This window comes from Aristolochia californica, unplaced genomic scaffold (assembly GCF_029961685.1).
Source record: "Aristolochia californica isolate CCGP_79_NKW_82.1479 unplaced genomic scaffold, dmAriCali1.0.hap1 SCAF_9, whole genome shotgun sequence".
Taxonomy (NCBI): Eukaryota; Viridiplantae; Streptophyta; class Magnoliopsida; order Piperales; family Aristolochiaceae; genus Aristolochia; species Aristolochia californica.
Genome location: NW_027182290.1, coordinates 24,275,573 through 24,296,053, shown reverse-complemented (window position 1 = coordinate 24,296,053; position 20,481 = coordinate 24,275,573). Strand labels below are relative to the sequence as shown.

The following is a 20,481-nucleotide window of genomic DNA, read 5'->3' as shown; positions in this document are numbered from 1 at the left end:
CTCAAGACAAGAAGCCCACACGTCAAAGGAGTGGCATATATGTAAAATATGGTACTTTCCATAAAGATGACATAGAAGTGTAAATATGTGTTCCTTTTATGTCTTTTGTTTTATCAAGTTATAGCCCTAAGGGTATTGCAAAATTATAAATAAAGGCATTGGCTAAGAGGTAGGGCATTGAAGCACTCTCCTCTCTTTCCAAAAATTCGTCCAGCCCTCATTTTTCTTTTTGACGCAACCCTCTTCTCCCTTAATCCAAACTCTCTCCTTCCACGTTCTTCTTCTTCTCTTCTCCTTCTCTCTTCTTCTTCTTTTTCTTTCTTGTTGATCTAAAGTTCCTTTCATGAGATCCTAAATTCTACATGGTATCAGAGCAAAGAGTTTAGGATCTCTTCATGGAGTTATTATGAAATATGTTCAAGAAGTTGTAAAAGGAGTTCAGTCGTAAAAGGAGTTCAGTCATGAAGAGATAAGTTCATGCCCTTCTTATTTACGTTTTTTTTTTTTGTTTCCTTTTCTTATTTACATATTCCTTTTTATTGTTTTTCTTTACTTCTTGAATTTTGAGTCACATCAAGTCAAGATAAATCTTTATATGTTGTAAAGATTTATTTCTAGGACTAAATTAATGTTATAATCTTGACTCCTTGTAAATCAATTACAAGAGTGATCAAGATCATTTGCTGTTTGCATCTTACGAAGATTGATGGGTGAAATTCAATTACCTTTATGTAATTTGGATCCATCTCATTTGAGGAAGAATTCCAGCACATGTTGCTGTATCTTCTTCTACTTAAGGGTTCTCATGGGTTTATGTTATGTTGTTGGATGCCCATTATATGTTTGATGATATTCCAGCAGTCATTTACCCTTTGTAGTTCCATTTTTTTTAACTTCAACAATTGAATTTTTTTTTACGTTGAAGTCTCCCATGAGCTAAAGATAAATCTCTTCCAAGTGTCTTGGTTTGTCGTTAAATCTTCTCTTAGTTTTTGTCTATTGCTCCTTTGTGTTGGAGTTTGGATTATGGCCTAATCGGTTGCATCTACTTTCTTCTCTTTGTTCTTATGAATACAAGAGAAGTTGAGTGATGGCTGGATGTTATTATCACTTTCTAAAGGCACAAATATTTTGATAATTTGGTGCTTGCCCTTGTGAAATAAATTGGTTCTTGTTCTCTTTTGTTGGTGATTGATTTGGTCTGCGGGTTCTTCAAATTACATTGAGTAATTGTTCTTTGAAGAAGGCCTTTTCCCTTGACCTCCATATTTTACTTGCCTCATCATGGAGATTGGATACAATACTAATAAGAGTGATATACTCCGTATTACTACAATTCCACTTAGAGGTCTCTCCAATTACATAGCTGGTCATAATCGGTTCGGAGGGTTTATTACTCGTCACCTCTTGAGCCACGTTGTTAACTTGTCCTGGGTTAAGTACCTATGTCTTCCGCTCCTAACAGGCCGGTCTTTTGGGTAGTATTGGCTAGGTGCTTAACAATTGGTATCAAAGCAGGGTAACCTGGCAGAGAGAAGCACCAATGAATACTTTGAATTGCTTGAAAGAAAATTTGATACAGTCCTAGAGAGGTTTTCCAAAATTGATATTGATATGGAGACCTTGAAGGGAAGGATGGATAACATGGAGACTGGTCTGACTACTGGCAAGAAATTTGCTTCATTGGAGGAGAAGTTCACTCTCTGTTTGGAAAGCTTGAAAGGAAGGATGGATAGCATGGAGACTGGTTTGAGCACTGGCAAGAACCCAATTTTGGGGGACCATTCGTAGATCAGAGGGGGAGATGAGTTTACCAGGCACCTGAGTTTCTCGGGTCAGCAAGGACCCTTCATTCCGGGGGGACACCTCAACCAAGGGGGAGGCATTGTACCTCTCATTCTAGATCAGAGAGGGGGGACCATTCGTATAATAGAGGGGGAGATGAATTTCCTAGGCGCACGAGTTTCTCGGGACAGCAAGGACCCCACATTCCGGGGGAATACTTCTACCAGGGGGAGGCACTGTTCTGAGGTATACTAAAATGGAATTCCCTACTTATAATGGGTTAGAAGACCCTTTGATATGGTTGTATTGATGCAAAAAAAAAATTTAGCCATCGGCGAGTCCCAGCCTATGACCGAGTCAATGTGGTTGTTTTCCACTTACTAGGGGAAGCATAACTTTGGTACCAGCTAGTTGAGGTTGATAGCGACGTGGTAGATTGGGATGAATTTAAGTGACTGTGCTCTCTCCGTTTTGGTCCTCTGGCTTACAGCAACCCTTTGGGAGATTTTGTTTAGTTATGCCAAATTGGGGCCGTGGAGCAATATCAAAAACTGTTCCAGGAAAAATTAGCACGAGCCAGCAATATGGTACAAGTGGATCAGCAAGTTGCGCTGTTTACAGTAGGACTGACTGAGGCGATAAAGCTTGAGGTGGAGCTCTATGCACCTATTAACTTATCCAGCACTATGAATATAGCTTGTGCTTTAGAACTGCGACAGAAGGCACAACACAGACTACCTCCTGACAAATCAAACTCATAGGACTGGCGGAACAGTCCAAACACCAACAAGAGAGAGCGTTGTGCTCTCTGGTTTCACGGTGAAAAATGAAGCAGATGAATGATGGATCAAAATGTTTCCGTTGGGGATTTTCCCCCTTTCATTGGGTATTTAAGCTTTAGGTTTTCCTGTTACAAAATAGCCCATGGGCCCAAGAGAATACCCCCATCCCATTAAGCCTAATCAAATAACCCTGTGTACATATCCCAAATTATACAACAATTATGAACATAAATTACATTTAATATACATTTTAACGTATCGTAATATCCCCCCTCAAATTGATGATGGTGAGTCAACCAGCAACAATTTGCCAACCAAAATGTTATGTCGGGATTGAGACAATGCTTTGGTGAAGACATCGGTCACTTGAAGATCCGAAGAAATGTATGGAAGAGATATTACCTGGCGCTCCAAAGTGTCGCGGATGGAGTGACAGTCAACCTCAATATGCTTGGTACGCTCATGAAAAACCGGATTGGCTGCAATCTATATAGCACTTGTATTATCTGCATGAAGCGGTGTAGATGAGGGCTGAGGAAACTGGAGCTCAGCAAGAAGACCGCGGAGCCAAATAACTTCAGAACATGCAGTAGACATAGCACGATACTCGGCCTCGGTAGATGACTTGGACACCGGTCTTGTTTCTTACATTTCCAAGAAATCAGTGCATCGCCTAAAAACATACACCAGCCTGTAGTAGAGCGACGGGTATCGGGGCACCTTGCCCAATCAGCATCACTGTAGGCAATCAGATGTAGTGCGGAGCCGGTAGGAAAGAATAAACCACGAGCAGGGGAGCCGCGCAGATAGCAGATGATGCGCTGAACTGCCGCAAAATGAAGGTGTCGAGGAGATGCCATAAACTGACTGACCTTATGAACAACATAGGAAATGTCCAGACAAGTACCAGTCAAGTAGATGAGACTCCAGACCAGTCATTGATCGATAGTCGGATCATCAAGGAGAATCCCTTCATCTTTCCGATATTTGACATTGACCTCCATAGGGGTAGCCACCGAAGATGTGTCCTCCAACCCAGCGAGTGTGATAAGATCTTGAATATACTTATGTTGGTTTAAGAAAATACCTTTGGGTGTGTGATATACCTCCAGCCTAAGAAGTATGTGAGGCGTCCAAGATCCTTCATATGAAAAGTGGCATGCAACACCTTCTGAAGCTTGGTAATTAGTCCAGAGTCAGTGCCAATAATGATGATGTCATCCACATAAACCAAGAGAATGAGCATGCCCACAACAGACTTATGATAAAAGAGAGATGAATCATACTAACTCTAGGTAAACCGGTGGAGGATAAGTGTGCTACAAAATTTTCAAACCAAGCCCATTCAAAGGACGTCGTAGCTTACAGACATGATCAGAAGAGGATGTAGACATACCCGAGGGGAGCTTCATATAGACGTCTTCCTGCAAATCACCGTGGAGAAAGGCATTCTTCACATCCATCTGATGCAATGGCCAAGATTGAGAGGCTACAATGGCTAAGATAGTACGGACTGTAGTCATCTTGGCAACTGGGGCAAAAATTTCCTCATAATCAATCCCATATTCCTGCCTGTTCCCTAGGGCCACAAGACGGGCTTTGTACCGATCCAATGATCCATCTGAACGAAACTTGACAGAGAAGACCCACTTACTTCCAAGAGGCCGAATAGTAGGAGGGCAAGCAACAATGTCCCAGGTGTGATTCTCTTCTAGCGTTTGTAGTTCAGTTTGCATTGCCTTTTGCCAATACTTATGTGCCATAGCCTGTTTATAGCCAGAAGGAATGGAAAAAGAAGACAAAGTAGCTACCAGAGATACAAGGGAGGGAAAACCATACCGGTCAGGAGGGTGAGAACTACGTGTGGATCTGTGAAGATTGAGGGGAGCAAGAGCAGAGGTAGGATCAGGAGCAAGCGCTAGGTCAGAATGAGGAGAGGGCAATGAGGCATTGGGTTGAGGATCATCAAAGCTCGGCAAACTAGACAAAGAGGTAGACGGAAGACTAACTAGAGATGGAAAGAAATATTGGTTTTCAAAGAAGACCACATTTCGAGAAACATGGACTCGATGTGCCTGAGGATCATAGCAAACATAGCCCTTTTGAGAACCGGCATACCCAAGAAATGCACACATAATGGATTGAGTTGTAAGTTTATATCATTCATGATCAGGTAAATGCACGAAACAAATACAACCGAACGTCTGAAGATCTGTCTAGGACAGAGAATAACCGAATAATTTAACAAAGGGAGAGACATGATGCAAGACAGGCGAGGGCAGGCAATTAATTAAATGGGCGGAGGTATGTTAGGTTCTTCCCTTGCCATGGATCGAGTCACCCTTCTTTCCTCTCTTCCCTCCATGGATGATGATCTTGACGTTGAAAGAGAATTCCTGTTTCTTGAACGAGTAATGGTGGAACTCAATTAGAATGAAGGAGCTTTGGAGGAAGCTCAACCTTGGACCTCAAAGGGAGAATCCGACCTTGACCTCTGAGGGAGAATCACACCAGTAAAATATAATTTTCTCAATACTTGCCTCTCTTCTCATTCACGTCACCCTAAATAGGGTTGAGGACGAAATTATAAAGATGACCCATAGGTCAAGTGGTTCACACCACATTACACTGAACCAACCCACATAAAGTAAACCAAACCGAATTGAAATTACATGAAAAGTAAATTGACATAATTTAATTCCTATGCCTATGGATAACTCGTGATTCTATGGAGTCCATAACATCACTCCCCCCCCCCCCCCCCCCCCTGGAGAAAGAGCTTGTCCTCAAGCTCAAAGTATGGGTAGAGGGTGCGAAATGCCGCTAATGGCTCCCATGTTGTGTCACTGGGGTCAGCATCTGCCCATTGCACTAAGATCTCCCAATCACCCTGAATACGACGAGTTTGTAATAACTGTGCCAGGGTAGAAAGTACATGTCCCTCATGGAGTGGGGGCAGCGGGGTGTGCAGCAAAGGCGGATCACCCTGGAAGGCCTTTAATTGTGAGACATGAAAGACGTTGTGAATTCTAGCCTCTGGCGGAAGCTGCAATCTGTAGGCCACTGTCCCAATGCGGTCGATCACCTGAAAGGGACCATAATATTTAGGAGAGAGTTTGTGACGTCTGGAGGTTGTCAATGACAGCTGCCTGTAGTGTTGGAGACGTAACCAAACAAAATCTCCAGGAGAAAAGAAGACTTCCCGGTGTTTCTTGACATAATATTTTTTCATAGAATGTTGTGCCTCCTGTAGATGAGTGCGCACTTCAGTAAGGAATGTGTCTCGTTCAGCTAAAGCTTGGTCCAAAGTGGTGACTTTAGAGGCCCCTGGTTCATAGGCTAAAAGACGTGGAGGTTCTCTACCATATACCACCCTAAATGGGGTTGTGCCAAGTGCGCTGTGGTAGGAGGTGTTGTAACAAAACTCAGCCCAGGCGAGCCATTTAACCCACCTCTTAGGTGAGTCCCCCATGAAATAGCGGAGATACATTTCAATGGTTCTGTTGACGACCTCTGTCTGACCATCAGTCTCCGGATGGTAGACTGAAGAAAAGGCTAACGTTGTGCCCTGTAACTTGAAGAGTTCTTTCCATAAGGTACTTGTAAAGATTGCATCCCTATCACTGGTAATTGAATTAGGCATCCCATGTAAGCGGACAATGTTATCCATAAAAAGTTGAGCTACCTGAGTTGCAGTGTAAGGATGCGCTAGAGGAATGAAATGCCCATACTTAGAGAAACAATCCACCACTACAAGGATAACAGATTTACCTGACGAAGACGGAAGTCCATCTATGAAGTCCATAGAAATATTAGACCAGACCTGTGATGGAAGTTGAAGTGGTTTGAGCAGCCCTGCTGGACTTAATGTTTCAGCTTTATTCCGTTGACAAGTCTGACAAGTCGCCACATAATCAGCTATATTGCGCTTCATGCCCCTCCAATAAAATTCCCTACTGATTCGGAAATATGTTTTCTGTCGGCCCTCATCTGTACTGTCATGGAAGGAGGCTAAAATTTTGTTAATCAGAGGGGATGTGTGGGGTATAAAAATTCTGTTTTTGTAGAGGCCGAGATTGTCCTGAACTCTCCAATGGGTTGCCGTTGTCCCCTGTTTGATGGCCTGGCATAAGGAGATAATATCCGGGTACTATTGTGTTTCTTCCCGTATAGAATCCAACAAGAGAGCTCTGGGCTGACTGATGGCATTTAATTGTGGCTCTAGAATGTCCCGACGAGATAATGCATCAGCCCCGACATTCAAACTTCCCGATTTATACTCGACAGAAAAGTCAAATCCCATAAGCTTACTTAACCAATGTTGTTGTGGTGAAGTAGTGAGACGCTGCTCAAGAAGATACTTGAGGCTGCAATGATCAGTGCGAATCAAAAAATAACGTCCCCATAGATAAGGGCGCCAATGTTGTATAGCTTTCGCCAATCCGATCAATTCCCTCTCATAAACTGCCAACTTGTGGTGGTGTTGGCCCAGTTGCCGGCTAAAATAAGCAATCGGGTGGCCTTGTTGGTGCAACACTACGCCAATACCGCCTCCCGAAGCATCACATTCCACTACAAATGACTCCTCAAAGTCGGGGAGCTGCAACACTGGGGCTGATGACAAGGCATCTTTTAATTGCTGAAAGGAATGAGCTACTGTCTCTTACCAAGTAAAATCATTTTTCTTGAGGAGATTGTTGAGCGAAGCTGCAAGTTGGCCATAGGTACGAATAAATTTTCTATAATATCCAGCTAGGCCCAAAAATCCTCTTAAGGCTGTAATAGAGGTAGGAATAGGCCACTCGGTGACCGCCTGTATCTTACTTTGGTCTACCTGCACCCCTGCTGCTAAAATAAAGTGGCCCAAGTATGCCACTTCTGATGTGCCAATCGAACATTTTGACCGATTTAAAACCAAATGATGTGATCGTATAAGAGAAAATACCTGGTGAAGGTGTTGAAGATGTTCTTCCCAGTTGTTGCTATAGACCAAAATATCGTCGAAAAATACCAATACATTCTTTCTCAAGAGAGAGGAAAATACCTCATTCATGAGGGCCTGGAAGGTGGAAGGCACATTTGACAGACCAAATGGCATTACGAGGAATTCAAAATGGCCGTGATGCGTGCGGAATGCTGTTTTTTCCACATCTGATGGATGAACTCGGATTTGATGATAGCCCGATTTCAAATCGAGTTTAGTAAAAATAGTAGCTCCATGGAGCTCATCTAACAGATCGTCCACCACTGGAATAGGGAATTTATCTTTAATCGTATGGGCATTGAGTTTTCGGTAATCCACACAGAACCTCCATGACTTATCATGCTTGCGGACTAGTAATACCGGTGAAGAAAAAGGAGATTGCTGGGCTGAATAATACCCTGTGCTAACATCTGCTCGAACTGCCTTTCAATCTTATCCTTCTGTAAGTGAGGGTAACGATATGGACGCACCACTACCAACTTGGTACCCGTTTTCAAACGGATACGGTGATCACAATGCCTAAGTGGCGGTAAGGCAGAAGGGTTTTGAAAGATATCTTCAAATTCTGTAAGTGAGATAACTTACATGTGTGTGTGGACTGGACCTCGGCAACCTATAGTGCGCAGGTGAGTGGTGCTTGTGTGCCATGCAATATAATTTGATGTTTGTCCTCTATAAACGACATGGTCAAAGCTTGGAAATCCCATAGTATTGGTCCCAACAATTGGAGCCATTTAATTCCTAGCACCAAATCGAATCCTGATAGTGGAATCACCAGAAAATCTGCAACAAATGCATATCCTTCAATATCAAAGTGTGTTGCTGGTGATATGCCTACACTAGTAATTTTAGCCCCAATGGCTACTGATACAGAAAGACCGGCCTGTTGCTGTACTACTAACCCAAGCTGTTCTGCCGCCTGTTGACTGATGAAATTATGTGTACTGCTCAAGTCCACTAAAGCTAGTAACTGTAAATGATGTAATTGGGCCTTAACCTGCATTGTGCTTGAACTGCGTAGACTTGTCATAGCACGAAGGGAAATCTCTGGACCTTCTTGGTCAGTTTCCTCAATTTCCTCCTCTGGTGGTATTTCTTCTCCTTCCTCCCACAGACATATACTGAATAATCTTTTGCATTGGTGGCCAATGACATACTGTTCATCACAGTTAAAATAGAGGCCCTTGGCCTTTCTCTGCTCCATTTCCTGTCTAGTAAAGTTTTTGAAGTACGGAGCAGGTGAAGCCGAATTAGAGATGTCTGGGCATGGGGCTGCACTGTCTCTAAATCTTGGAGGTCCATAGGAAGGGTTTGGCGCTGAGGCATTGTGCCTCCCAGACCAAGCTGGTTTTCTGACCAGTGACTCCTTTAGAACACGCTGTTTGTGCTCAATGGCCCTGGCTAAATTCATAGCGTGGTCTAAATCTGTAGGAGCATGTAATTCAACTTCTAATCGCAAAGCTTCTGTCAAACCAGCAGTAAAAATATGAACATACTGTGTGTGGCTAACAAACTGGTTTGCCCGGGATAACCTTTCCTGGAAGGTCTTTTGGTACACCTCTAGCGTTCCAGTTTGTTTGTAATTGATTAATTCTCCCAATGGATTGCTACTAGATGGAGGACCAAATCGCATCATGCAAGATTGTTTGAAAGTTGCCCAATCCTGAACCACTTGGTCATTTCAGAATTGGTGGTACCATAGAAGCGCTTCATCGAGCATGTGGTAGGAGGCCAAATACACTTTCTCATCCGCAGGTGTTTTTTGATGATAAAATAACTGATCACACTTGGCAAACCAAATCAAAGGGTCCTTAGACCCATCATACGTAGGAAAGTCAAGTTTTAAATACCTAGGCGCAGTGTTTGGTCCTTGAACGGCAGGCCCCATATGGGAATGGTGTTGACGCATTGGTGGCTGTGGGGGAGGAGGTGGAGAGTATGCAGCTGGTGGGTGGGCTCGTGTATCATGTTCCTCTTGTCGCCGGAGGAGAGCTTGGATGCCAGCATCCATTGATTTTATTGCCTCATGCAAATCAGAGGTTGTTTGACGCACCTCTTCCAAGGCATGAGCCTGGTTGTCTGTCCTCTGCCTTGTATCTTCCAAGAACTGTCTCAAATCATTAGGGGAAGAGCAATCCCCAAGGGTGGACCTGTCTGATACCACGATGTTAGGTTCTTCCCTTGCCATGGATTGAGTCACCCTTCTTTCCTCTCTTCCCTCCATGGATGATCTTGACGTTGGAAGAGAATTCCTGTTTCTTGAATGAGTAATGGTGGAACTCAATTAGAATGAAGGAGTTTTGGAGGAAGCTCAACCTTGGACCTCAAAGGGAGAATCCGACCTTGACCTCTGAGGGAGAATCAGACCTGTAAAATATAATTTTCTTAATACTTGCCTCTCTTCTCATTCACGTCACCCTAAATAGGGTTGAGTACGAAATTATAAAGATGACCCATAGGTCAAGTGGTTCACGCCACATTACACTAAACCAACCCACATAAAGTAAACCAAACCGAATTGAAATTACATGAAAAGTAAATTGACATAATTTAATTCCTATGCCTATGGATAACTCGTGATGCTATGGAGTCCATAACAAGGTAGAGAGAGCTTCACACCAAAACCTAGGAGGAACGGATGATTCAATGAGAAGGGTGTGGACCATATCAAGAAGGTGACGATTTTTACGCTCAACAACACCATGTTGTTGGGTGTCGAGGGACAAGAACATTGAGAGATAATGCCTTTTCTTTGAAGAAATTCCTGGAATTCTGCCGACATGTACTCACCTCCAGAATCAGAGCGGAGTACTTTAAGGTGAGCGGAGAACTGTGTTTCAATGAGTGCAAGAAACCTCTTAAAAATGACAAAAACTTCAAACTTAGCCCATAAGAAGTAGACCCAGGTAAATCGACTAAAGTCATCGATAAAGGTGACAAAGTACTTAATTTGTGCATGCGAGATAACAGGAGAAATTCTCCTAACATCACTATGAATAAGGTCAAAGCAATGGGAGGCATGCGAGGCATGATGCGGAAATGATAGCGTTTTACTTTTGCCAAGTTTACATGATGAACGGTCAAAAGACGTATCATGAGAAGTATAATCTTGATTGCCTAATAAACCCGATTTAAATAATGTACGAAGTACAGCCGAGTTTGGGTAGCCTAGACATCTATGCCACAGCTTAGTGCCAGATCCAACAACATTACAAGCGAAAGAAATTACAGGAGAATGTGGAATAACAGTGGATAGAAAGACTTTAAGTGAAAATAGCCTGCCCACTCGTGATCACCTTCCCCGACGCTTGATCCTGCACAACACAACCAAAGCGAGAAAACTGAACATTACAGTTTTTATCAACCAATTGACCAGCAGACAAAAGATTTGTCGACAGGTCAGGAGACACAAAGACATCAGCTAAAGATGGAGAGAGATCACCAACAACACTGATAGGCAGAGTGCTGCCATCAGCAGTGTTGATGTGCAGATTGCCATCATACTTTCTGACATTCGTAAGAGATACCACATTGTTGGTCATGTGGTTAGAGGCACTAGAATCAAAATACCATGGTTGAGTAGAAAGGTGTTGTTTACCTAAGATACCAAAAGTAGAAAAGGCAGAAATGATCATTTGTTGTACCACTTCAGAAGTGAGAGTGGTTGAACTGGCATGTGCTGGTGGAACAGGAATGATAGGGACTGAAACGGTAGGTGGCAATGCGGCAGAACTAGAAGTACCGGTGGATGCATGATAAGTTGTAGGCTTCCTCCTTTCAGGTCGTGTAGGGCAAACGCCGATGTGATGACCTGGCTTCTTACAGTAGTTACAGAACAGAACCGACCTCTTGGGGCAGTCCCGAACAAAGTGACCATAAGCCTTGCAGTGGAAGTATTGAACAGAATTGGTGTCCCGACCCTTATGTCTTCCTTGTGCTACATAAGCTACAGGAGCCGAGAGATCAGCCTGAACGTGATGTTCCATGCCAATTTGAGTAGTAAGGCGTTGCTCCTCCCGGCGAAGTTCACTCAAACAGGCATCCAGGGACGGCACGGGATGACGATTCATCAGATGTGATCGAGCAATCTCAAATTTGGGACAAAGCTTCATCAAGAATTGATCCAGTTTACTGGTGTCATGTACAGCTTGCACAACAGAGAGAGTAGCAGTAGGCACATCCTCGTAAACAATGTCAGTGTAGTCAACCCATAGATTTTAGAAGCCCGATAAATAATCTTCAATCGAACCACTGCCTTGGGTGAAATTTACAAATTCATATTCAACTTGAAATCGACGGGCCATGCTGGTTTGATGATAAACCTTGTGGAGGTAATTCCACATATCTGCGGCAGTTTTGTAGGGCCTCAGATTTGGGACTAGGTGAGGCTCAAGAGATCCAAGTATGCAAGTCATGACTCTAGCATCCATGATGATTCATTTTCACAATACGTCAGCATCGTCGGGTGCCGGATCACTCCCACCAATATGACCCCATAAACCTCTTCCCAAGTACTGTAGTTCTTGCCCGTGAACCGAATAGGAGCGAAATTGGACTTGTCTACTGACATGATCAGATCGAATCTAGCAAAATTCTTGAAGCACTCCCGCAAGATAAGAAATTCTAAATATACCCCTACTTTTCTGAAATTTCAAATAGACTCCTACACTTTCAAAAAATCCAAGATTTGCCCCCAAGATAACATAAATTCGAATTATACCCCCAAACTTTTATAAATTCTAAAAACACCCTCGTACCTTCAAAAATTCCAGATTGGCCCCCAAAACCTTCAAAAATTGCAAATCGGCCCCCAAAGGTTCTCAAATTATATAATATACCTTATGCCAAATAATTAAACGAACGCGCAGCCGAAAAAAAAAACTCGTACCTTCGTTCCCCCTTCCGACGAGTTTCCCAGTGAGAACCCCCTTCCCGTTGTAGCTTCTTCGGCAGCGAAACCACTGATGGAGCTTTTTCGACGACGTAATCGCCGGTGGAGCGTTTCCGACAACTTTCCTGAGCTCAGACAATACTTTCCGACAACCCCCGAAAACCACCCCTTTCATTTCCCCTTCCGGCGAGAACCCTCTTCCTGGCAACGGAACCCCTGTAGCTTTTTCGGCAACAAAACGACCCGAAAAATGTTTCCAACGACCCCCGAAATCAATGCCGAAAACAAGAAAGACTCGTCGGACAACTCTGGTCTTCGGACAAAGATGCTTCAGACGGTTAATCTTCAGAGCTCTGATACCATGACAAATCAAACTCACGGGACTGATGGAACAGTCCAAATACCAACAAGATAAAGCATTGAGCTCTCTGGTTTCATGGCAAAAACGAAGCAGACGAACGATGAATCAAAATGTTTCTGTTGGGGATTTTCCCCCTTTCATTAGGTATTTAAGCTTTAGGTTTTCCTGTTACAAAATGGCCCATGGGCCAAGACAATACCCCCCATCCCATTATGCCTAATCAAATAACCCTATGTACATATCCCAAATTATACAATAATTATGAACATAAATTACATTTAATATACATTTTAACATATCGTAACACCTCCATGGTCAGGGGAACGGAGCGCTCTATCCACGGGGCAAGGATAGCGCATTCCTCCGAGAAACAACCCAGGTATTACTTTGACAGGGGATCCAAGATCTAGTCATCCTACACCTCCTTATATAAAAAAATTGACAAGTGCTGAGATGGCAGAACGGCGGGCTCAGAATCTGTATTACAACTATGATGAACCATATCGGGTTGGGCATCAATGCAAAAGATTATTTTTAATCGATAAGGTTGAAGATGAGGATATCGAGGTGACAGAGGATATGATAGAGGAAGAACCACTAGACATCTCCCTGCATGCCATTACTGGGCAGTAATCAGCAACAACTACGCAGCATGGGAGTAGCTCGACAACTTCCACCAGGTCTACTCAGCTTCCGAGCTTGAGGAGAAGCTCGACAACTTTCACCAGGTCTACCTAGCTTCCGAGCTTGAGGAGAAGCTCGATCTCCAAGCACGGGGGTGGGGGGGGGGGGGGGGGGGGGGGGGGGGGGGGTGGGAGCGGTGTGCAAATGTTATGGACTCAATAACATTGAGTCATCTACTTTACTTTTATTATTTATGTTGCTTTTAATTTTGAATTTTATTGATTTGTAATAAGACTTAAAGGTAGGGGTAGAATTGGGTTTTATAACCCTAACCTATGTTGATGTTAATTACCCTATTTAAGGGGTAAGGATGGAGAAATAAAGCAAGTTCAGAATTAGCATAAACTAGGGTAATTTAGGTTCTTGCTAGGCTCCCTATTCTAGGGTTCTTGGCATGAATTCTCTTGGTGGTTTGCTGCATCCATTGGGGAGTCTTTGAGGAGATCTTGGAAGGAAAAGGAAGAGGAATCACCCTTCTCTTCCAAGTTGCAAGAGCAATCTACCTCTGCCATGAACCAGCAATAAGAGGGGGAGGTTTCCGTGAACCTTATCATCAAAGGCGGAGGCTTTTGAGTTGCTGGTTGGAGGAGATCTTCAAGAGGTATTTCTAATTACCTTTTCGTGTTTGGAAAGGTCTTTTCTGGTCTCTTTTACGTATAAGACAGTAGATTCATGGTTCTAGGGATTTATACCTGTTGGCCAGAGTTATAAAATAGGGGTTTCATATCTAAGTGGTTAAACATTCCTTTAACTTGCTGGTTCCATCTATAATTGAGAAAAGGAAACTCCTTTTCAATCCTAACGTAAAAGGAGAAGTAGAAGGTTATTTTCACAAAAAACTTGTTAAGAAACCCTCAAACAGTGTTGGATCCTTATTCAACTCGTCGAGTTACTAGATCCATGGCTAGGGACCATAAGACGTTGTCCTAGTAGAAAAGTGGCAATGTGAAAACAAAAAACCATAAACTTTCAACCAGTGGGAGTGGGGTCTAATGTTGATTAGAGTCCATCTGGACTTCCTTTTATGGATTTTGAAGGCAAATATGATCAAGCTAAAATGAGAGTATTCATTGCTCAATAGATTCTTATGTATGAGCATCCATTCATGATAGTAGAAGAGGAGAGATTTAATTTTTTAATGAAGATGACAAATGTGAATTATGAGAAAATATCCCGTAAGACCATTAAGAAGGAGTGTATGGAGGTGTACGAGACAGAGAAAAAGAAATTGAAAATTTTATTAAAAGAGATTAACAAGATTAGTCTTACCAGGGATCTTTGGAAGTCCCATGGTTATTACTGGGCATTTTATTGACAGATTGGAAGATAAAAAAATGAGCCTTGAGTTTTGTGCATGTGCCTCCTCCTCGTGGCGTTGATATAGCAGATGCTATTTACAAGTGTTTGAAAATTTGGGAAATTGAAAATAAAGTATTTAGTATCTCACTTGATAATGTTGCATATAATGATGTTTGTATAAGAGTTTTGAAAGAAGATTTTTCAAGAAAAAAAATTGGTTTGTGGTGAGAAGTTATTTCATGTGCATTGTTGTGCTCATATTTTGAACTTATTAGTCCAAGATGGTCTTGTTCAGATTAAGGATATCATTGAGAATGTACGTGAGAGTGTCAAATTCATAAATCTGTCTAAGGCTAGACTTCGCACTTTTTCTGAAATTGTACAATAACTAGAACTAGGTGAAATGTGGTTGGTTATTGATTGTCCAACTCATTGGAACTCCACTTATGACATGTTGTCTTCTACATTAAAATTCAAAGATGCATTCTCTAGATTTAAAGTTAGATAACCAACTTATTATTTTTTGCCAAGTCTTGATGAATGGAAAAATGTTGAAATGGTGTGTGAGATTCTAGCAATTTTTAATGTAGTTACTAATATAATTTCTAGGAATGATTAACCTACTTCTAATTTGTACCTTAGTGAGGTATATAGGGTAAAAGTTCTGAATTTTCATTCTACAAATGAAAATGTTTTCATTAGGACAATGGTTAGTAGAATGAAAGAGAAATTTGAGAAGTACTGGGGTGAATGCAATTTATTGATGGATGTTGCTTTAGTTTTGGATCCAATGGTCAAATTAAGGTTGATTGAAATGTGTTTTCTAGAGATATATTCTGAGGAGGAAGCTACGATGAATATAAACTTAGTTTGACGCACCTTATATGAGATACATGATGAATATGTATCCTTATATAATTTGGATATAAAAAATGAAGAGATTGCTTCAAGTACTACCTCTATGGGTGTTTCCACAAGTCGCAAGTTATATTCTTCATCAAGTTCAGGTTGGTAAAAGTTAATGAATTATGTGAAATAAGTGGAAGTAGTTAATTCACTAAGGTTAGAATTGGAAAATTATCTTGAAGAAGGTGTGTATATTTGTGAGGAAACTTCACAATATGATTTTGATGTTTTAAAATGGTGGAAAATGAATCATATGAAATTTCGGGTATTATCTAAGATGGCAGCAAACATCCTTATAATTCTCATATCCATAGTAGCTTCAAAGTCTACATTTAGTGTTGGTGGTAGAGTAATAAACTCATATCGTTCTTCCTTGGCACCAAATACAGTTCAAGCTTTGATTTGTGGCAGTGATTGGGTTCAGGCTCTTCACGGTGTCAAGAAAAATCAAAAGGTGAATTTCTTTGATTAATTATTTATTATGATATTTTTTAGTATATTTTTTAGTTTTATTTATTACATTTTTTTTTATGATTACAACCTGAGAATAAGAGTGTAGAGATAATGCTACCAGTTACATGATATTTCATGTTTTTTCTCATCATGGTAATTTTAATATTTTTAACTACATTATGTAACTAGCAGTGGAAGAGTATATTTTTATCTAACAATAATAAGTTTATTTTTTGGTCATAGGTGGAGATTTTGCTCATGCAGGGACGTATATTATTTTCTAGCATGAAGAGAAACTATAGTTTATAAATTTATAATGGATTTATAATTTTTATTTGGGTGATTGTAAATTGATATTGATATTTAATTTAATTTTGTTGTGTTTGATTATTGTATAGAGTTTATTCATAATATTTTGTAGTATATGGAGTCTTTAGACTATTTTATGGAGTATATGGAGTGTATAGACAATTTTATTGAGTGTTTATGGAGTGTATAGATAATTTTATGCAGGTATTATGTAATGCCCAATTTTATGTAGAGGTCATGCCCAATTTTATACAAGTATTATATACATAGATTATGCCCAATTTTATATAGGTATTATATACATAGGTTATGCCTAATTTTATGTAGAGGTCATGCCCATTTTTATGTAAAATGTATGCATAATTTTATATACAATTGATTTGATATATATTTTTTTAAAAGTTTTAAATGTATGTCGAAACTCGAGCTCGGCTCGAACTCGGTTAAAATTGTTGGGCTCGATAACAATTTTAGGCTCGAGCTCGAGTTCGAAATATTTAAATCAAGATCGGCTCAAACATAGGTAGGTTCGGGCTCGGCTCAGCTCGATGACACCCCTAATTGTGAGCATGTGTTCCAAATATCCTTGGATGAGCTGAGATGGATGAAGTTGTTTATTGCCCCTTCTTCCATACTATTGATCAACCAACTTACTATCAATGTGTCTTCTTTTAGCCACTTATGGTAAGGTGCCTTATTTCCATGCATAATGGTTGATTTAGATGGCCAGCAAGGTCTCTAATGATTAAAAATTGTTTAACGGATTGTGACCATGACACATAGTTTTTTAAGCCCTTGAGAGGAATTGTGGTGATTCTCATGGCATCATGTTTACCAAAATGAGCACACCATGAAGAGGAGGATGAGTGACTTGAGAAATCAGCCATGTTGGAACAACTTTTGATGCTGGAATTCTAATTCACACATGGTTTTTTGAAATTTCAAGGATTTTCTTGAAAACAAATTGATCAAAGACACACTACCATTGGCTGAAATTGAAGAAACAAATTACATAACTTGGCTAGTAAATAGAGGAATCATCCAATATAAACTCAAAAAAAATTAGCCAAATTTTAGTGGATAAACAATATATGTTGGTGAACTGTAGGGTAACTTCGGATGTCAATTACACATAGATAAGTACCTCAATTTATTATTCAAAACACAAGACAAAACATGCAATAGAATGGGAAAAGCATATTATACATAAAGCCCATGAAACAACTTTAAAAAAAAACTGAAATTTTAATTATAAATTCCAGCACTTAAACCACAACTTAATGCAGGAAAATGAACAATGAATCTTCTACATAAACACTACAAACCCTAATTTAGGGTTTCATCAACTTGAAAAGTTAACACAACTCTAATGAAAGGTAGTTTGGAAATGAAATTTTCAGGACTTTTCCGAAATTAGAAAAATTATTTTTTGGCACAAAATTTGTAGCCAAATTTTACATCAGATATAATCAACTTTCTCAAAACATAAAAAAAAAACAGTCATATTTTGGAGGATAGTGAACTCCATTTTTGGAGGAAGCATACATGGGTGCTAAAATGAAATTTTGCATAATGGAAACATGAATTAAGATGGTTTAAGACATGTATTGAAGGATGGGACACACTTAACTGAAGAGATCTTGCTGAAATTTGTGAAAAACAACACATTTTCACTAAAAAAACTACCACATTTTCTTTACTCGTTGGAGCAAGTTTTCCTCTTTCAAAACTCAAACGATTTTGAGTAGATTATGAATCACTACCTTACATTTCCTCTCTGATACCATGTTAGTTTCTAGGGTATCATGATTAGAGAGCTTAAGGTTCATAAGAAGGTGGAAGAAGAAGAGAAGATAAGAAAGAAAAAATGAGAACTCCAGTAGCAAAGAGAGTTGAGAGGGTTGAGAGCACGTCCCTTTGCCCTCCCCCATACTCCTTTATTTATAGATTTGAGGGCAAAAAACCCTAGTACATGATTGTAGTAAAGGGACTTAAAAGTTTAACATAATTACATCTCCATGCCTCTCACTCTCTAAATTACAAAAAGTGTCATTATCTTCTCTAACAAAAGGTCACCTGATGATTAGTTTTTTTAGGAAAAAAAAACTGGAATGACATAATTTTTGCACCTATCAATGTACTTGCAACTTTAAATTAATTAAATCAATATGTTGCTCTCATTTGTATTTAACTTTTGTATTCTTTTTGAATGAATGATAAAAAAAAGGGGAAAAGAAAAATGCAAGAAATTTCAAAGTCTAGACATTATAAGGGAACTTAGTTTCAAGCTTTAATGGTTAATTTAAAAAAAAAAAAGCTAAATTTTATAATCATAAAAAAAGAACGAGATTATTGAATTATTTCGAAGATAAAAAATATGGGTGAACATGATAACAAATTCCTCTTAGGTGACCATTCAGACCTCAACCATTTATTAAGCTGATGGATGCATGAGTGCCCTATTTTCCAGACGTTCCAAAACTCTTCCACTCACCGAACTATAATTTAACCAATCAAGCAACACGCTTCACGAAGAGTCAGAAGCTGTATCCATTTTTATATTCCGATTCATCCACACTTTCCTAAACTCCCAACTACAAGTTCATAGTGTTCGCGTGATACACCAACGTCCAAACGCTACTCACCAGTCCATGAATTTCTCTCTCTCTCTCTCTCTCTCTCTCTCTCTCTCTCTCTCTTATTCCTTTATAAATTTCTTCTCCATCTAAGATCCTCTCAGAGCTAAACTCTCACTAATCTTCCCTTTTGAATCATGCAAATCATCGCAGAATGCCCTGGCTATCTCCGAATCTTCTCAAACGGCTCCGCCGATCGCTTCTCGCCCGAGATTCGTCGCGCCTCCTCAGAGTTTTCCGATGGATACAAATCAGAGGACGTGGCGATCGACCCTTCGAAGCCCATTTCAGCGAGAATGTTCCTCCCCAATGTCAGCGATTCAACAGTCTTCCTACCCGTACTCATCTACATCCATGGAGGCGGCTTCTGCATTGGTTCCACAACGTGGGTGGGTTACCACGAGTTCCTCGGAGGACTCTGCGTCAGGTCCAAGTCAATCATCGTCTCTGTGGATTACCGCCTTGCCCCAGAGAATCGCCTACCTGTCGCCTACGAGGACTGCTTCAGCTTACTTGATTGGCTTAATGGCCATGTCCATACAGAGTCGTGGCTTAAGCAAGCAGACCTCTCGCGTGTGTTCCTCTCCGGCGACAGCGCCGGAGCTAACATCTGCCACCATGTGGCACTCAGGGCGATTGAGCACAACAACAGCCACGTAAAGATAAAAGGATTGGTCGCAATTCATCCATATTTCGGCAGCCAAGAGAGGATCAAGAGCGAGACGGCTGATGAGGCGATTGAAGGTGTACGGATGAATGATATGTTCTGGTGGTTGAGCTTGCCGGTGGGGTGTAATCGAGACCATATGGCCTGTAACTTTGAGCAGGCTAAGTTGCCACAGGAGAGGTGGGCAGAATTTCCTCCTGTGCTAGTATTTGTCGCAGGCTTAGATCTTCTGAAAGAGGGGCGTTCTCTACCAGGAATTTCTGAGGAAGAAAGGAGTGAAAGAAGTGGAGCTCGTGGTTGCTGAGGGCCAAGGACATGTTTATCATGCATACTTTCCCCATACTGATGCTACACGGCTGCTTCAGGATCAGATGGGTGAATTCATGGCTCGTTTCTAAGAGATATAACAGCATTCAAACATAATTCACATCAGTTCATCATCACTTCTTTTTCTTATTTCTCCTTGGGTACGTTTTACTTGCGGACATCTTTACTTATCCCTTTGATCCATTTTGTTGAATTTATGGAAAAAAGAAATACTTTATTGACTTCATTAACTTATTATAATCAGAGTACATGAACCTCTATTTATAATGAGATTTTGATTTTTACCAAATTACCCATTTTAAAAAACTTATTTCGATAACTGACGTGACTTTGAACTTATTTTGAAAACTACCCAACTTTGACAGGTCCATTGTATATGTGTACAAGCAAAGGTGAC

At 40.7% G+C, this 20,481-nt stretch overlaps 1 pseudogene; it reads left to right on the top strand.

The window, feature by feature from the left end:
• Nucleotides 1-19,227: 19,227 nt before the first annotated feature.
• On the top strand, nt 19,228-20,155 carry LOC137940071 (probable carboxylesterase 17; annotated as a pseudogene).
• Nucleotides 20,156-20,481: the final 326 nt, after the last annotated feature.